The sequence below is a fragment of the Trachypithecus francoisi genome, unplaced genomic scaffold (assembly GCF_009764315.1).
Source record: "Trachypithecus francoisi isolate TF-2019V2 unplaced genomic scaffold, Tfra_2.0 Lachesis_group4, whole genome shotgun sequence".
In the NCBI taxonomy this organism is placed as follows: Eukaryota; Metazoa; Chordata; class Mammalia; order Primates; family Cercopithecidae; genus Trachypithecus; species Trachypithecus francoisi.
In genome coordinates this window covers 27861966-27881541 of record NW_022681469.1, presented here as the reverse complement: position 1 = coordinate 27881541, position 19576 = coordinate 27861966, and the positions used below count along the sequence as shown (strand labels likewise).

The window sequence follows — 19576 nt, the reverse complement described above, 5'->3', positions numbered from 1 at the left end:
ACAAGCACAGTTCCTTCCCCTCACAATGCATCTCAGAAAAGTACTGATTCAACTCATAGGACTTTCATTTAGTGTATACGCCAAGGGCTCACATCCATTTGTAAATAATTACTCGTAATCATAATTACCAATAATCACTCCACTCTGCTCCTGAAAAAGGGAGACCACATACACTACATGGAAAGCCACAGAACACACGAATGCTCCATAATATGAAGGCCCCACATAGGCCAAAAATATCACCCACTAAGCACCTTATAATCTCTGAACGGGAAGCATGGTGTTAAGACCTAGAAGATGACTGCAGACTTTTAAAGGCAGAATACCTTAGCCTAAATGATGACCTGTCAATTACAGGATTTAAACACAGACATATCCTCTGTAACTGTGCCATCCAATACAATAGCCACTAGCAGCTATTTATATTTATCAATTAGATATTCAATTCTGGCCAGGCACAGTGGCTCACGCCTGTAATCCCAGCACTTTGGGAGGCCGAGGCAGGCAGATTGCTTGAGTTCAGAACCAGCCTGGGCAACATGGCGAAACCCCGTCTCCACTAAAAACACAGAAATTAGCCAGGCATGGTGGCAGGTCCCTGTAATCCCAGCTACTTGGGAGGGCTGCAGTGTTAGGATAGCTTCAGCCTGGGAAGCAGAGGTTGCAGTGGGCCAAGATCACAACACTGCATTCCAGCCTTAGCAATAGAACAACGCTCTGTCTCAAAAAAAAAAAAAAAAGAAAGAAAGAAAGAAAGAGAAGAAATTCAGTTCGTCAGTCACACTTAATGTGCTCAATAGCCACAAGTGGCTAGCGGCTACAACACTGGATAACACAGATTTATAAATCATTTCCATCCTCTCCAAAAGCTCTATGGGACAGTGCTGCTCTACAAATACCTCTGTAATACTCAATCTGAAAATTACAGCAATGAAATGTGAAATGTGATGAAGCACCTGTGCTCTGTTATGGCACATCAAAGCCATGTCCACTGGTAACGTAGTACTTCCTTCCCAAGTAAGTCGAAAAGTAAAAACAACCTTGGGCATCTCTTCCAGCATATATTAGTAATCAAGAAAATTCACACCGTCCAATCGACCAAAGGAATTCACAAATTCCTTTGTTTGCGAAGGATGAAATTCACAAACAAGTGAAAAACTGATATTTTGCCCCTTCTTATTTCTTTGATAATGTGTTACTAGTATTGTGTACTTTCTGTGTAAGTTTTGTCCAGGGGTGCTTTCAGCTCTGTTTCTAGCCTGGTAGCTAGTAGCAGAGAAGGAGGTGAGGATAGTTCAGAATGAAGATGAGTGGTTCAGGAAAACACCGACACAGATAATGCAACTTAAATGGAAGTAAATTTAATTGCGACCAATGCAATAAACTTAAGTGCTCACTGTGTGCCAGTGATGTGCAGATAAACAAGTCACCATTCCCACCTTTGAAGAGCCCAATTTAGTAGTGGTGTTCAATATGTAACAAATACAATGAGATATGCTGTGATATAACGCAATAAGACAAGCATATATACAATGGAGAGATGACGCAGGGAGAGTATTTTTTCAATGGTTTCTGAGGAGAAATCAGGGAACATTTCCTGAAGGAGGTATCCAAGAAGCAGAAGAGCAAACTAAGCAGAGCCGTGCACAGGAACCCCAAGTGGTTTGGCAATGCTGGTGAAAAATGTGTTTCATGGTAAGGAGGATGGGGGTGGACAATGGGAGGAGGGAGATGGGGCTAGAGAGCTATTTCCACACCAGACCACAGATACTCACGTTCCAGTCATGTCTGCCTGAGTAGGTCTATAAGCCTTCCTCACCAAAACTGCAAGTAATACGAAAACCAATCCCCAAAATTTGCTAAATGAGGTTAACAATATTTGACAGCAATCAACAGGAATATAAAGTTCTTTGTGACATGGTACTCTTAATACATATTGGCCACAAATACACTGTAGCTAGTATCATTTGTTTTCAGGGAGAAACCTCTGTTTACTATGAGTTTTCTTTGGAATCTCTGTACAGAAAACACTAATGAAACAGACTACTCCCACATCTAAACGTCCCACCAACAGTTTATCTGACCAGGAGACAAATGAAACAAATTAAGAGGAGAAAGGAGATGTAACAGCAAAGCTTCTGTACTCCAGACCAGTTTTTTTTTTTAATCCAAAATGCTAATGGCAGAACTTCTGCTACTCTGTACCACACTCCACCTCTGGGTCCATCCAGCTGTGACCACACCACAACTGTATCGCATCCAGCAACCTAAAGCACTCTTGTGGTTGCTCATGTAAATAGTTGGAAAATATTTGCCTCTTCCGGACTCTCCCCTTCATATTATATAAATGCTCAAGTCTCAAAAACAGAACAAGAAACTTCCAGAGAACCTATTCACTTCAAATTACGGAGATCCCCTCTCTCCTTCATCCACAATAAACTTCTGGAAAAAGTCGCCTACAGGCCTTAAAGAATCACCAAATGATTTTCCTCCCTTATACAAGCAAAGCTTTTCAAACAAAAATCTTAACAGTAGAAATGTACCCACATAAACAAGCTGGCCCTTAGGCTAACATAACTACCACTATTCACACAAACATGGGGCCCTTAGGCAAAGGGACATTTTCCACGAGGCATACGTGGCTGTTGAAATTAAGGGTTCTGAACTCGACCTCTCTAGGTCCTAGGTACAGTCGTCCTCCCTGATTAACTCCGAGCTTCCACTCCTCCAACTGTAAATTAGGGGTAACAGTACTTTTACGAGTAGATCCATGCATGGGGAGCCACAGTATCTGACACATAGAGACCCCACTGAGTGACAGATCAATACGTGTTAGCTATTTTAGCTGTTTTTACTATTTTGTCCCTAAATAGGTATGATTTCACAAGTAGCTATTCCATCAAGCTGGTTACTTCTATAAATTCGCACTCTGCACCAAAATCACTTAGGGGGAAGTGGGGGTTAAAAATACACCGTCCAGGCCCTATTTGGATGTGGGTCCAATTGGTCTGGGATTGGGCTGGGCGTTAAAATTATTTTTGAAGCACTCCAGTTGGTTATAACGCGCAGCCGGCCTTCAGAAGCACACACAAGTGTCTACACGTCCACAGGGATGTACACACCACCTGTAAGATGCGAGTTTTGAGTCCAGCAGCGCAGGTAGGCCCTCCGGCCTGGACCAGGCTCCCCTAAGCGCTGCGACGATGAACCTAGCACTGCTCGCCGAGAAGCGCCAAACCCCTCACCCAGCGCCGGGCCACCCGCAAGACACGGCTCCATCGGGGGTCACTCGCCCCCTCGCGCGCCCTCTGCGGCCCCCGCGGGCGCCGGCCCCTCCGGCCCGCTTCACCGAGCCCTCGCCTCCCGCGCCCCGGCCCCCTCCCGCACCTGGCACGTGACTCCACACGCGCCAGCTGCACGCGGGCTCCATCAAAACAAAAACAGAGGAGGCCGGCCGGGCGGCGGCGGGAGCGCGCGGGGGCGGCGGAGAGCGGGCGCGCCCCCGCTGCCCGGCGCCGCGACCGCGCCTCTGTCACACCGGCCGCCGCCGGCCGCGCGCCCCGGCAGGCCGGGGGCGGGAGGGCAGAGAGCGCCACCCTGTTTGCCGCCCCGGCCCCGCCCCGCCCGCGCCCGCTCCCGGAAACGGTCTCCCGGGAGAGCGCCGGCTAGTGCGCACCCACCCGCGGCGGGGAACGCCGGCCCTGCGTGGGAGGCGCCCGGCTCCGGCGGCCTGCCGCCCCCGGCTGCTGCGTGTCACCCCCGTCACGACTCTGCTACGCACTTCGCCCCCGGCTTTCAGCTCCGGCGCTTCCGCAGACCCCTCACGTGGCCGCCGCCTCCCTGCCACGGCACTCCCGGGCGACCGGGGCTGCGGCCCCTAGCTCTGCGAGGGATCCCGAGCCTGTGCCCACCCCACCTCGGACGTCACCCTCTTCGGACCACCCAACCCACACCTTCCGCCTAGGGCGGGGCGCGGGGAGGACGGCTACGAGCTGTCAGGAGCCTCCAGCTTTCCCCGTGACGAAGCTCACCCTCGCCTTGATCGTGGCCACTCACCCAGCAGCGGGCTGCGAGCTGGAGCAGACGTTTACACCGAGGGAGGACTGGGGGGAACGTCTTGATTTTTCTCCCTAATTTGCCACACACAGGAAAAAACAAACAAACAAACAAAAAACAGCAGACGCAGCTCTACCCTTGGGCTGGCTTTAAAGCTTTTAAGCTTCCCACGTCATCCTACCCCATGCAACAGACTTACCGAATAGCAATGCCCACCCCACACACCTGCTAAGTAACTCGCCTTCTGGAAATCGGGGGCCCCACCCACCCCACCTTCTGGAAACCTGCGCCTGGGGTGGGGTTGAAGAGACACTGTCTGATACCCTAAAGTCAGAGGGCATGAGGGGACCGGCACCCCTCGCCCCACCCAGGCGCGCTGCAGCCTCCCGTCCCCGTCTCCAGAGTGCACCAAGGCATCCTGCGTCCCTGCTGGAGAAAAGAGGGAAGGGGCCAGAGGCCCGAGTTCCAGGGAGTTGCTGATTCCAGTGGAGAACCGAGACACCGTGTCCTTTCTAATTAATAAGCATGCCACCCCCCAACTCCAACCCCCAACCCCCAACCCCCCCCCCGCCTTATTTCTTGTTGACAGCAAAGGTAGGGGACGTGGGAGAAAGGCGAGAGTTGTCTCTAGGTTCGGGATGTTGGGCTGCGCGGAGGGAAGAGGTGGGATCTCGAAATGGAAACAGTTCCCCCTCCCTCCCCCCTCCCCTCCTCCTCCTCCTCCTCCTCCTCCTCTTCTTCTGTTTACCTCAAGTTTGAATTTTATCTGCGCAACATTAGCTGGAATGCGGACATTGAAAAAAAAAAAACACACACACACACACACACTCTCTCAGCCCGGCGGCAGCTCCAGAGGAGCCATGTGGCATCAAGCCACAGCAAAGGGGAAAAAGTGCTCTTAGCAACACAAACATGGCGAAATCGCTCCCACAAGCCGGGTTCCCGCGACAGCCCTACCTTCCCCCGCTAGTCTTCCGAAGGTCCTGGCCAGGAACCGCAGACCCCTTCCGGGGGGCGGCGAGGGGGCCCCGGGCCGAGCGAGGGTGGGCGCACGGGTCGTGCTAAAGGGGAATTGACTAGCCAGCCGATCAGCCCCGCCAGGAGCGGAGGGGACGCCTTCTTCACGCCCTGAGATCGCAAAGGAGAGCAAAATTCCCACCCCAAAGTCCTGCGGGACCGGCTTCCCCACTCTACGAACTTACCCCAGGGCTGAACGCACGCTGCTTAGCTCCTTGCCTCGTTCCTTCCTCCCGGGCGCGACGAGAGGGGAAAACGATGCGCACGTAGATTTGTAGAGCGTATTCTTGAGAATTTCCCTGGGATGGATTGGGAGGAGCGGTGGAGACTCAGGAGACAGGTGCCGCGCTGGCCTGGGCTGCCGGCTAAAAGTTGTTCTCCGCGCGGTGGGCGGTGGGGTCCCCGGCCAAGGCCGAGGACCCCGGCTCCCTGCCCCCCGGCGTCGCCCACTTGTCACGCCAGGCTGCTGCGTGCGCTCGGCTGCAGGGGAGGTGGCGTAGTTTCTCTTCCTCCCACCTCTTCTCACTCACTTGTTTTTGTAGCCGTGGGCTCCACTAATGCTTTCCTCTCCACAATGTTGTTTCATTATATCATGTCCATCATGTGACACCAGAGAGGCCTCTCTATGGAAACTTAAAGGGGCTCCCACGTGACTGCAGCAGCAACAACAGCAGCAGGACTGGCGGCGGCGGCCGCAGCGGCGTCCGTACCTCCACCCACCGGGAGCCCCTCGCAGCATCCCGGAGGGGCTTCTGGCGCTGCAGGAGCCCAGATCGGGGAGCCATAGCATCCGGGAGCCGTGGTGTCTGTGCGTGCGTGGAGTCTGTGCTCATGACATAGGAAGCCGAACAGAAGGAGCGTCCTCAAATCCTTTCCTACAGTCACCAAACCCACGCTCTGTTAAAATGACATTTCGTGGCTCCTACTTTGTTTCCTCGGAGAGCAATGAGTTTTCTATCAGGCCTGATTCAGTTTGACAAAAGTCAAAAAGAAAAACCGGATTTGTCCCTCTGCAAGTTCAGTCAGATCGCTGGGAGAACAGAAATGACAAAACAATAATAACAGAAATAGAACCAGGCATTTGATACATAATTACCATCACCACAGCTTTCAAGCTTTCTGGAATTACATTCCTCCAGTAACTGTTGATGATGCTTGCAGGAGGCAAAATGCAATGCAGTTTTTCTCTTCCGCAGCTATATTAGGGCTTTGTTGCTGACAACAGTGAAAACTTGTTTGTGTCAGGAAGTGAGGTACGAAGATATGACCTGGAAGGTACAGACAAAACCAAAGTGGCAGTTTTTGCATTACTTTTCTGACCACATTCTTTCAAATGGTGACAAGAAGGCGGTCTGCTGTAAAATTCGTGGGGTGTTTGATGGGAAACAAAATAATCAGAAAAACGTAATTATCCCTAGGCATACCATACTTGCTAGTCGCTAGAAAGTATACATATATGTATCTGTGTATACATAGAGAAAGCAAAAAGCATGTGCACTTTAATATTTTTGAGCCACTAATTTTGTCATCATTTCTAGCATTAACAAACACTTGGAAAGACTTACGCAAGTCCAGGGATGTGTGGAAACTCACAATGTTGAGTGCTGTGGGTATTACTGACTCACAGTCCCTTTAAGGGTTTGTACCATAAACCCCAAATTTCTGCCTTAAAGTTTTTACAGACACGGAGATTTTATCCTGTAAATCTAAGCCAGATAGCTATTTCTGGGTTTTTTAGTTCATGCGTTTCCATTTTATAAGGGAAACTGTTTGGATTGGAGGAATCAAGAAAAAACTTCGCAAGAAACTGAAGAGTGGGATGGAAGATCTTTCCTTTTGGCCTTGCCTTGACACTCTCTCTCTCCACCTCATCAGTTTACCTCATCAGCCATGATGAATGAGCTCCATTCCAACCCTTCTAAATTCTATAATATCTCTCCCAAGTTTTACCTTCCTATCTCATGCCCAATTCTTTCATCCCTTTCCTCCTACAGCCCTTGCCTCCCAACTCAGCCCCTTTTCTGCCTGGGCGCTCAGCTCAGGCCTCCCCAAAGACTGTACCTCCCATCCTCCCCTGCAGCTGCCCCCAACCCCACGCCCTTCCCAGCTCGGCCTCTCTTCTCTGCAACTCTACCTCCTTACCTCTCTTTGACCTCTAATCACCTTCACAGTCTGGCCCTTGACGTCTGGGCCTCTTCTTACCTCTCTTTACCTGAAATGTCCTGGCCCTCACTGGGGTCTCCTCCACACCCTTCTCTCTGGTCCCATCCCTTCTGCTGCCAAGCCCCAGCGTTCCTCCAGCTCGGCCTGGTCAGCTTGAGCCTCATTTTGTTCGCGTGCCCGTGGGCTGGGAAAGGAGTGTGTGGTGCACAGTGGGGCCGAGGATCCCCCGGGGCCGTGGCCCCTGCCTCGCCCCCTCCACCCCTCCCGAGTCCCGGTTGCGGCGCTTCCTGGGCGGATGGCTTGGAATTGCTGCAGCAGCTGCGGTTCTGCTGTGTCATGCAAGAAGGAGGCGGCGGCGGCCGGAGCTGGAGGGGGAGGAGGGGAGGAACCTGATCCTCCGGTAGCGAAGGGTTGGAGGCAAACACCGAGCTCCTCCAAAGCCGCCCGGGAGCAGGGAGGGCTCCGCTAGCCCGGGGGGGGGCCCTCCCCGCGGGGCAGATGGTAAGTGGGGCGGTGCAGGTGGTCGCCTTGGGAAGGGAGCGCGCAGGGGGGTAAGGTGGGGCGGCGGGAAGTACTGGAGTCATCCCAGCCAAACTAAGGAGCCCGGTGTCCAGCTGAGAGGGACCCAGGCCGTAATAAGGATGTCCAGCCAAACGCAGCAATAATTACTATTCGAGTGACGCCCCGAAGTTGACCCAAGCTACACAGAGGGTGGAGTGGTGCATCCTGAACCCAGGGTAGAGCTGGAGGCAATGATTCAGGGTTTGAGAAGTATCAAGCTCAATGGCCTGGCGCTTTAAGGTGCAGCTGAGTAGGAAAAGCCAACCCACATCGTATTCCCAGAGCCTTGCTGCGCTTTCTGGGTTGTCTTGTTTAAAACTAGCGAAAGGGATGGGAAACCTGCCCAACCTCACTTTAGCCACGAAAATAATGCTCTTGGCCAGTGGCCTTGGACAAACAGCCTCTGGTGCAATCAAATAATCAATAGGAAGAAGAACTTCATTCCCCTCACCATCCTCCTTCCCCAAGTTCCTTTGATCAGAGTACCTCATTCGGCTTAAAGGAGAAAGAAAACTATGTGTGACATTCCCTCCCAGCCTACCTGCAGCCAGACTACTCACCACACAAACTGCCCACCCCGCTCCCCTCCTCATCTTCAGAGCCATGATTCCGAGAGACATTGCAATACTACTCACGTTGGGTGAGAAGACTGCCTGAAACTCTGAACAATTTCACCTCCCTTGCCCTTTGCCACGGGAATTCAGAACCTACGACTGAGAGCAGGGAAGTATTCGGACAGGCTGGGCATGTAGGAACATTACTGCCTTCACTGGACTGTAGTTCTCCAGACAACTTTTTAATTGTGATTATTCCCTTCCATTGCACTCCTGGAAATTTCAAAGCACTTTCTAAAACATCATTTTTTTATGTCAGTCATACATTTAGAGGTAAGGGGTTGATGGGATTAACTGAAAGGCTAATGACTGTCTCAAAAGCACATGCTGTTGCTAGGGAACCCAAACTCCTGCTGCTCTCTAATCACCAGCGTGTTCCATGGAAATCAAACTGCTCAGGGTGTTATTAAAATGAATGGCATCAGGTTAAAGGCGTTCTTGCTTATGTTGTAGCATCCTGGATTATCGATTGCCTCACACCCACATATCTTGTTTTCCTAATTTGATTTCTGTATTTGCGTCACTGCCAGGGACACTCAGACTAGACCAGTCAGTTCACTTCCTGTTTCTCAGAACTGGTTTATATTTGGTCTCGTAGCACTAGCTGGTAAAACATTATCAAACTGATCCCCTTGGAAAGAAATCTTTGCTTCCCGTTGAAAACAAATTATTCTAATTAAATTCTAATTCCCGTGGAAAACGTCATCATTTGAGGAGTAGACTGCCAGTTGCCATTTGAGAAACCATCCTTGAAATGTAAAGCCTAGAAAAAAAAATCATCTCGATTTCTTTTACCCAAAATCTTCATTCCTCAGCACTAGAACTAAGACACACTCGAGTGAAGGGTAGATTTAAGTATACTTCTAAAATGAAACGCATAAATAAATAAATAAATAAATACACGTTGAAGCTGGGGAAATCATTTACTCTAAATAAGGCATAGAATTGAATGGAATCCAGGCCCAGGAAGGACAAGTAAGCTTGGGTTAGCATTGTGGCATTCAGAGAACACAGTGTGATTACAAGGCTGTACTACAAATAGGAAACGCCATCACTTTGTGTACTAATTGTCTCTTTTACCAATTCCCCTACGTCCCTGGACAAGACAACCTTGTTTTGTTTTGTTATCAGTTCCTTCCTCTTTATAACAAGGATATTGCAAAGGCAATATCAGAAAGATAAGCCCTATGTAAATAGGTGGATTCTGATATAGATAATTTGTTTAGATGGAAAATAAAGCCCTTTGAAAAAGATGTATAATGGCATCAATAGCCTGGATGACCTTAAGTGAGCCATCATAGGTCTTATGTCAGTTTCTTTGTGGAAGCTTAAATGAAAGTGCTGGACTAAAGGATTTCTAAGGCTCCTCCCATTTACAAACTTCTGTGATGAGATTGAACTCACTACATAAAAATTTCTATTTTAGCTGGATTTTGCAATGTTAAATTTTAGCACTGAACCTTTAGTATCTATCCATAGGAACCTTGAGGGAAATGATGGGAAATGATTTTCTATTGATGTATCCATTTTTAGTGTCTGTTGACAGAAAAATAAAATTTACCTTACTCCCCATGTACTTACTCTCTCCCTGCCTCAGTGGTATTATGGAAGCAGCAGGATAAGAGTTACAAAAGGATATAAAAGTGTAGGGAAAGTTCTTTCAGTCTACTTATTTATTTATTACAACAACATCTCACTGTGTTACCCAGGCTGGCCTCCAACTCCTGGGCTCAAGCAAGGCTCCCACCTCAGCCTCCTGAGTAACTGGGGCTACAGGTACACTCAACCATGCCTAGCCTTTCAGTCATTTTAGATATAGGCAATCCTAAGTACTCTGATGATCCAAGTGGTGGAATGATGGAGGAAGGGGTATACAGAAATATAAACTGAATCCTCACAGAACTAATAATAATCTATTTGCCTGTGTTTTAATTAGTGCTAGGCAAAAATAGACCTTGCTCAGCTCTTAGAATTTTTCAGATTCACAGTATTGAGAAGTAGCATGAAGAAATGTGAGATTTGTGCCAGAGAGAAAAGACCTGACTTTGAAACCCAACTCTGCCACTTTATTCATTATTGAGTGCTTGCACTGTGTCAGGTATTGTGCTGGGTGCTGGGAATACAAAGATGAATACGACACAGTTTCCGCTCCAAAGGACATTATAGTATCACGAGAACAAAGATGAATATGCAGTTGATGAGGCAACAGTGAGGTGATATCAACAGGGGAGCTTATAAGGGTGCCTAACCCTGACCACGCATAGGGTCTTTAACCACACAACGTGAATCTTGAGATGAGTTCTGAAGGATAAGTAGAAGTAAGCCAGACAAGTGGGCGGATTACAGAGAAAGATATTCCAAGCAAAGAAAGTACTATGTGTAAAGACCTTAGGGAAAAAGCTGTGCCCAGAGAGTTGAGGGTGAAGAACAGAGCCTGGCAAATAGGTTCTAAATAAATACAGTTTATAAATCCGTGGCAGAAGTCCTGAAGGAGAAATCCAGAAAGATTAGCATGGTCGAGTATGTCATCCTAAAAAGTCTGAACTTATTCTAAGGCTGTTGGAGAACCGTTGATGAATTTTAAGGGGCATAGTGAACTGATCAAATGTTCATTTTAGAAAGATCTCTCAGCTGGGTGCAGTGGCACACTACTGTAATTCCAGCAGTGTGGGAGGTTGAGGTGGGCAGATTGCTTGAGCTCAATAGTTGGAGACCAGCCTGGGCAACATGGTGAAACCCTGTCTCTACAAAAACACAAACACACACAAAAAAATAGCCAGGCCTGGTGGCACACACCTGTAGTCCCAGCTCCTCAGGAGGATCACTTGAACCGGAGAAGTGGAGGTTGCAATGAGCAGAGATCATGCCTCCGTGCTCCAGCCGGGGGAAACTTACAATCATGGTGGAAGGCGAAAGGGAAGCAGGCACCTTCTTCACAAGGCGGCAGGAGAGAGAGAGCTTGCAGGGGGAACTGCCACTTTTAAAACCATCAGATCTCATGAGCACTCCCTCACTATCATGAGAACAGCATGGGGGGGAACTTCCCCCACGATCCAGTCACCTCCCACCAGGTCCCTCCCTCAGCACGTGGGGATTACAGTTTGACATGGGACACAGAGCCAAACCATATCACATTATAAAAACGAAATAATGATAGATGTCTAAACTAAGGTAGCAAGAATGGAAATGAAGAAAGGAAGGATTGAAAGGGTTCAAGATATATTAAGGACATAGAACCAACAGAATTTGATTATTGATGGTATCCTCCATCAGTGGTATCCTTCCATTTTCATAAGCCATAAATCTGCTCCCATTATATCCTGCAGATATATCCTGAGGTCCAAGATGGGGACCTCAGGAGGAAAAGCAGGTTGTGGAGTAAAGGTAATTAGTTTAGTTTTCAACATGTTGAGTTGAAGTGTCCATAGAATATCAAAGTGAAGCTGTCTACTACATAATTGAACAGGGAAGTCTAGAACTCAGGAGAGAGATCTATGCTGGAGTCATCAGAATAAGGAATAGTTCATGGAAGTAGGTGAAATATCCAAGAGAAGGCATAGAGAAAGGAAGGAAGAGGATCTACTTTGGAACCCAATGAAAACACCAAATTTAAAAAGTGAGGAAAGAAAAAACACAGGGGAAAAATATCCTAAGAGGTAGGAGGACCAGGAACAAGTAGTTTCAGAGGAGCCAGGGAAGGAAATACCAGCAGTATTAAATGCCAGTGAGAGATCAAGAAAAGGAGGATTGTGGCCAGCTGCGGAGGCTCATGCCTGTAATCCCAGCTCTTTGGGAGGCCGAGGTGAGTGAATCACCTGAGGTTAGGAGTTCGAGACCAGCCTGGCCAATATGGCAAAACCCTGTCTCTACTAAAATTAGCCGGGAGTAGTGGCACACACCTGTAGTCCCAGCCATTCAGGAGGCTGAGACACAAAAATCTCTCGAACCCAGGAGGCAGAGGCTATGGTGAGGTGAAATTACACAACTGCACTCCAGCCTGGGCAACAGAGCAAGACTCTGTCTCAAGAAAAGAAAAGAAAAGAAAAGAAAAGGAGGACTGAAAAGTTTTTGGATTTAGTAATAAGGAGGTCATTGGTGTGTCTGGCAAGAAGGAGTTTATTAGTAAAATGGGGTTAGTAGCCAAACTGCAGCGAGTTGAAGACAGGATGACAGTAGAGGATGCAGACAGGTGAAGTTCTTTTATGTAAGAAGGACTAAAGGGCAAGTAGGGAAAGAAAATAAAATAAAAGTATTGGAAAGAGAGTGGTGCAATCCATGGTCTGCAAGCTTAAGGCTGCGCAAGGAAAGAAGGAAATACTACCCTAGTAGAATTCTTTATTCTCTCAGCCTTCAAATTAAATGGCATTACCATCCACCAATTACTCAACATAAAAAGCATGTAGATATTCTTGATTCTTCTCTTTTCCGCCGTTTTCACAATCCTCAGAATTCAAGTCAACTTTACCTCCAAAACATTTCCAAAATGTCTCTTTCAATCTCCACCGCTACCACTCTAATACAAACCACCATCATTCCTCTTCTGTGCTCTTGTAATAGCTTTCTAAATGGTTTTCCTGCTTCTGCTCTTGTCCTCATTCTCCACAGCACAGTTAGAGTTTCATAAATCATAAGTGTTACAACATAAATCAGATCATGTGATTTCTCATCTTAGAATCCCTCCATGTCTGCTGATGGCACTTGTGAAAAAGTCCAGACTCCTCCTCCATACAGGGCCTATGGAGCCCTGTACAGCATCCCTGACCACCTCTTCAACCTCATCTCCCACCACTCTCCACCACTGCAGTGACACCAGCCTTATTTATCTTCCTCAAACGTGTTGAACTTGCTCTTGTATTATACGATTTACCCCATATACTTCCTTTTCCTGGAATATATTTTGGTCATTCTGATCTTCGCTTATATGTCACCTCCTCAAAGAAGCCCTCCATGATCACTCCATCTGAAGTGTCCTTCTGTCTCCACATTTCCAACTATACTATGTATTTTTTTTTTCGTAGTAGTGGAACTTTATTACTATTTGTTTTTATCATGTATGGTTGAGAACTCCTCTAAAATGCAAACCTTATGAAGATTACTGGCATGTCAGGGACTTAAAAAATATTCATTAGGGCCAGGCTTGGTGGCTCATGCCTGTAATCCCAGCACTTTGGGATGCCGAGGCAGGCAGATCACAAGCTCAGGAGATCGAGACCAACCTGGCTAACATGATGAAACCCCGTCTCCACTAAAAATAAAAAAAATTAGCCGGGCATGGTGGCGGGTGCCTGTAGTCCCAGCTACTCAGGAGGCTGAGGCAAGAGAATGGCGTGAACCTGGGAGGCGGAGCTTGCAGTGAGCTGAGATCTCGCCACTGCACTCCAGCCTGGGCGACAGAGCGAGACTCTGTCTCAAAAATAAATAAGTCAAAAAAATATATATATATATATATACACACACACATATATTCATTGGATGTTTGTAGTAGGAAAAGGAGAAAAACAACCATTTATTAGAAATTGGAGGCATCAAGAATCAGAGTCTTAGTGCAACTGGAATGGCTAGTGGCAATGATTACTAGGTTTTTAAGATTCTAGAAGTGGAAGAGTTACTAGCTGTGTGATCCTGGATGTTTACATTCTCTGAGCCTCACTTTGTGGTTAACAATACTATATGCCTCACAAGGCTGTTACGAAAATGAAATGAAATGGAATAGGTATAGGCATAAGGCAGTCTTGTGAAATTATTTTCAGGAATTCAAGACTTCTGCAAATCAATTCATGCATTCCACATATGGACTCCCTTGTAATGGAGTTAGCCCTTGATGATTACTTATTATTAGAATTAAAAAATTGACTAAATCATTACTTTGAAAAGATACCAGGATATCTGATAGAACCTGGAAATTAAACTATTTAAGAAGAAATCAGAGTACTCCTACAAATTCATTAAAAAAAAACCTTTAAAACTCTGGAAAATTGGGCAAAGGGTATGACAAATAGATTGTAGTCAAAGAAATACAAATGTATCTGAAAATGTGTAATAATAAAAGGCATGCACATCACAACTGCAGTGACATCTATTTTTTACTGTCAAGTTGACAAAAATAAAAAACTTTAATAATACACTTGACTGGCCAGGCTGGGAAGCAGGCACTTTCTTATACTGCCAATGGGAGTGAAAGGTGGTATCACTTCTATGGAGGGCAATCTGGCAACATTTATCAAACTTTTAAATGTACAAAGCCTTTACCCTGGCAATTCTACTTTTATATATTTATCCAATAGATATACTCACACGGATATTGAAGGATGACTCTTCTAGGACCTACACTGAAGCATGATTTATAGTAGTAGTTAAAGACTGAAAACAGCCATCAATAGAGAAGTGGTTAAATAAATTATGATAGAATTAAACAAGTGAAAGAGGCTGGGCACAGTGGCTCACGCCTGTAATCCCAGCACTTTGGGAGGCCAAGGTGGGCGGATCACGAGGTCAGGAGATCGAGACCATCCTGGCCAACATGGTGAAACATCATCTCTACTAAAATACAAAAAATTAGCTGGGCGTGTTGGTTCATACCTGTAATCCCAGCTACTTGGGAGGCTGAGGCAGGAGATTCACTTGACCCAGGAGGCAGAGATTGCAGTGAGCCCAGATTGCGCCACTACACTCCAGCCTGGGTGACAGAGCAAGACTCTGTCTTAGAAAACAAACAAAAAAAAAAAGAAAAGAAAAGAAAAGAAAAAAATAAAAAACAAGTGAAAGGCAGCTGTTAAAAGTGTGAGACAATTCTAGGCATACTTGTGTGAAAAGATCTTCATGATACATTACTAAGTTAAAAAAAATACGATGAAGAACAATGTGTATTTTGCTAGCGTTGCATTTCTTTTTAAAAGACGGTTTACATTTTTTGGTCGAAAAAACATAATTTATGGGGAGATAAAATAGAGAAGAGAATGAGCAGATGTGGAGAGAACAGTTGGAAGGTACATTAATGGTGCCTGTGAGAGATCATGGTTGCCCAGATTAAGGCAGTGAAACACACAGGGAGAGAAATGATGAGAGCCAAGAGTTATTTTAAAGAAACTGATGATTGATTGGAAATAGTGGGTTATGGAGAGGGAGACACTGTCATAGTTGACTTTTCTCCCAAGATCAGGTACATGAACAGAGGTGCAAGAGCATGACTAAGATGGAGAATCCTAGGACAGAAACAGAATTGCAGGGTGATACAGTTTGGATATTTATCCCATTTAAATCTCATGTTGAAGTGTAATCCCCAATATTGGAGGTGGGGCCTGGTGGGAGGTATTGGATCATGGGGGCAGATCCCTCATGAAGGGCTTAGTGCCAGCCTATTGATGATGAAAGAGTTCTCGCTCAATTAGTTCATGAGAGACCTGGTTGTTTCAAAGAGTCTGGGACCTCTGCCTTTCCTCTCTTGCTCCTGCTCACACCATGTGACTTGCTGGCTCCCCTTCCCTTCTGCCATGATTGAAAGTTCCTGTAGTAGTTCATTCTCTTACTACTATACAGACATACCTGAGGGCTGGGTGCAGTGACTCACGCCTGTAGTCCCAACACTTTGGGAGGCTGAAGCGGGTGGATCACCTCAGGTCAGGAGTTCGAGACCAGCCTGGCCAACATGGTGAAACCCTGTCTCTACTAAAAATACAAAATTAGCTGGGTGCAGTGGTGGGCACCTGTAATGCCAGCTACTCAGGAGGCTAAGGCGACAGAATCGCTTGAACCTGGGAGGTGGAAGTTGCAGTAAGCCAAGATTGTGTCTTTGCACTCCAGCCTGGGCAACAAGAGCAAAACTCTGTCTCAAAAAGAAAAAAAAAGAAAGAAAAAAAGAAAAGAAAGACATACCCAAGACTGGCTAATGAGAAAATAGGTTTAATTGGCCCATGGTTCTGTGGGCTGTACAGGAAGCATCACTGGGGAGGTCTCAGAAAACTTACAATCATGGTGGAAGGTGAAGGGGAAGCAAACACATCTTCATATGGCTGGCACAGAAGAAAGAGAGTGAAGTGGGAAGTGCTACATACTTTTAAACAAAGAGATCTCTTGAGAACTCACTCACTATCACGAGAAGAGCAAGGGGGACATCTTTCCCCATGATCCAATCACCTCCCACCAGGTCTCTCCCCCAACGTTGGGAATTACAATTCAACATGAGTTTTGGGTGGGGACACAGAGCCAAACCATATCATTCCATCCTGGCCCATCTCAAATCTCATGTCCTTCTCACATTTCAAAACACAATCATGCCTTCCCAACAGTCCCTCAAAGTCTTAACTCATTCCAGCATTAACTCAAAAGTCCAAGTCCAATGTCTCATCTGAGACAATGTAAGTTTCTTCTGCCTATGAGCCTGTAGAATCAAAAACAAGTTAGTTACTTCCAAGATACAATGGGGGCATAAGCACTGGGTAAATACAGCCAGCCATTCCAAAAGGGAGAAATTGGCCAAAACAAAGGAGCTAAAGGCCCCATACAAGTCCAAAATGGCTGCCAGAGGGCAGTCATTAAATCTTAAAGCTCCAAAATAATCTCCTTTGACTTCATGTCTCACATCTAGGCCACACTGATGCAAGGGGTGGGCTCCCAAGGCCTTGGGCAGCTCCACCACTGTGGCTCTACAGCATACAGCCCTTGCAGCTGCTTTCTTGGGCTGGTGTTGAATGGCTGTGGCTTTTCCAGGGACACAGTGTGAGCTATCAGTGGATCTACCATTCTGGGATCTGGAGGACAGTGGCCCTTTTCCTACAGCTCCATTAGCCAGTACCCTAGTGGGGACTTTGTGTGGGAGCTCCAACTCCATATTTCCCCTCCACACTACCCTAGTAGAGGTTCTCAATGAGGGCTATATTTCTACAGTAGACTTCTGCTTGGACATCCAGACATTTCCATACATCCTGTGAAATCTAGGCAGAGACTCCCAAACCTCAGTTCTTGCCTTCTGTGCACCTACAGGCCCAATGCTACACGGAAGCCACCAAAACTTGGGGCTTGCACCCTCTGAAGCAACAGCCTGAGCTGCACCTTGGCCCCTTTTAGCCACAGCTGGAGCTGGAGTGACTGGGATGCTTTCCCCTTGTCTTGGCTATTAACATTTGGCTCTTCTTTACTTATGCAAATTTCTGCAGCCTTAAATTCCTCCCCAGAAAATGGGGTTTTCTTTTCTACTGCATGGTCAGGCTATAAATTTTCCAAACTTTTATGCTCTGCTTCCTTTTTAAATATAAGTTCTAGCTTCAAGTCATTTTTTTGTTTATGCAAATAAGTATAGGCTTTTAGAAGCAGCCAGGCCACCTCTTGAATGTTTTGCTGCTTAGAAATTTTTTTGGCCAAATACCCTACATCATGTCTCTGAGGTTTGGTTTCACAGATCTTGAGAGCAGGGGCATAATGCCACCAGTCTCTTTCCTAAAGCATAGCAAGAGTGAACTTTACTCCAGTTCCCAATAAGTTCCTCATCTCCATCTGAGACCACCTCAACCCTGACTTCACTGTCCTTATCTCTATCAGCATTTTGGTCGCAACTATTCAACAAGTCTCTAGGAAGTTCCAAACTTTCCCTCATCTTTCTGTCTTCTTCTAAGCCCTCCAAAGTGTTCCAACCTCTTGCCCATTACCCAGTTCCAAAGTTGTTTCCACATTTTCATATATCTTTATAGCATTACCCCAATTCTGGTATCAATTTTCTATATTAGTCTATTCTTGCACTGTTATAAAGACATATGTGGGACTGGGTAATTTATAAAGAAAATAGCTTTAATAGGCTCATGGTTCTGTGTAGCTGCACAGAAAGCATAGCTGGAGGGATCTCAGGAAACTTACAATAATGGAGGAAGGCAAAGGGGAAGCAAACACATCTTCACATGGCTGGCACAGAAAAGAAAGAGTGAAGGGGAAGTGCTACACACTTTCAAACAACAGATCTCACAAGAACTCACTCACTGTCACAAGAATAGCAAGGGGGATATCTGCCTCCATGATCCAGTCACCTCCTACCAGGTCCCTCCCCCAACATTGGGAATTACAATTCAACATGAGATTTGGGTGGGGACACAGAGCCAAACCATATCAGCTTCCTCAGACTCTCACCATCAGCAGATGCAGCACTATGTTTGTACAGCCTACAGAACCAAGAACCAAATAAATTCCTTTTCTTTAAAAATTACCCGGTCTCAGATATGTCTTTATAGCAATGCAAGAATGGACTATCACACAGGGGAAGATCAAAAGTTCTAAATGCAGATGTCCCCTGAAGACTTGTAGATATGGCTGTGAGGCTCATAAGAGCTGCTGGAACTGGATTTATAAATCTGAAAGAAGATTGCCTCGGGAGGGTAGATAGAAAGACTAAAAAAAAAAAAGTGGATCCAGGTCTAAACCTTGATCATTTAAGACTGAAAAGAAAAGAAAGAGCTGGCAATGGAGACTGAAAATCAGAAACCAGGAGACTACGGGGCCAAAGAAACCAAGAGAAGAATCCGTTAAGGAGGATCAACTCTTTGTTAAACACTGCCAAAAGGTCAAGGAAGATTATTTTAATTTGTTTCTCACGTAAGCGTTAAGCTCCTTGAGAGTTAATACTATTTTATTGTTTCTTTTTGTTTCCCTGGGGCTTGCCCTGTGACCCACACATAATAAATGATCAGTAAACTTTTGTTAGGTTGAAGAAAGAGAGAAAGATGCATGGCAAGAAAGACAGACATGCAGAAAGACAGTAGAATTTATGCTTGGGTCTCAAAAAATAAATAAGTAAAACAGATTCCCTTGAGGCTGACTGCAAACCCAGCTTGATCTTAGGAAATGTAAGGAGGTTCTTTCTGCTCCCTGTGTTTTACTCTTGAGCTAACACATTGATGGGGCTCCCACAGAACCATGTTGTTGCCATGTAAGTGCCTTCAGAAAACATTTTGAGAAGTGATATTCACCTGTGTCTGGTCAATCTGAGTCATTTTTGTCTTTATTTAGGTCCTAGGTGATGACGAAAAGAGCGATTTGCTTTTCCTCGTCTATGACCCCACCACATCACCCTGAATGAGTTGATGGAACCTGGGGCATCCATTTCTGTGCCACTACAGTTCTATAATACACTGTAATCACCCATAAGGCTGCCCAGCCCGTTTCCCTTGAGAGAGAAAGGTGAC

General features: G+C 46.4%; 1 protein-coding gene across 1 annotated transcript in view; it reads left to right on the top strand.

The window, feature by feature from the left end:
* The first annotated feature begins 7589 nt into the window (after positions 1-7589).
* MKLN1 (muskelin 1) overlaps positions 7590-19576 on the top strand; it is a 392713-nt gene continuing 380726 nt past the window's right edge. Inside the window, exon 1 of the mRNA XM_033194310.1 lies at positions 7590-7737. The gene's annotated coding sequence lies outside the window, so the exon portion shown is untranslated. The remainder of the gene's footprint in view (positions 7738-19576) is intronic.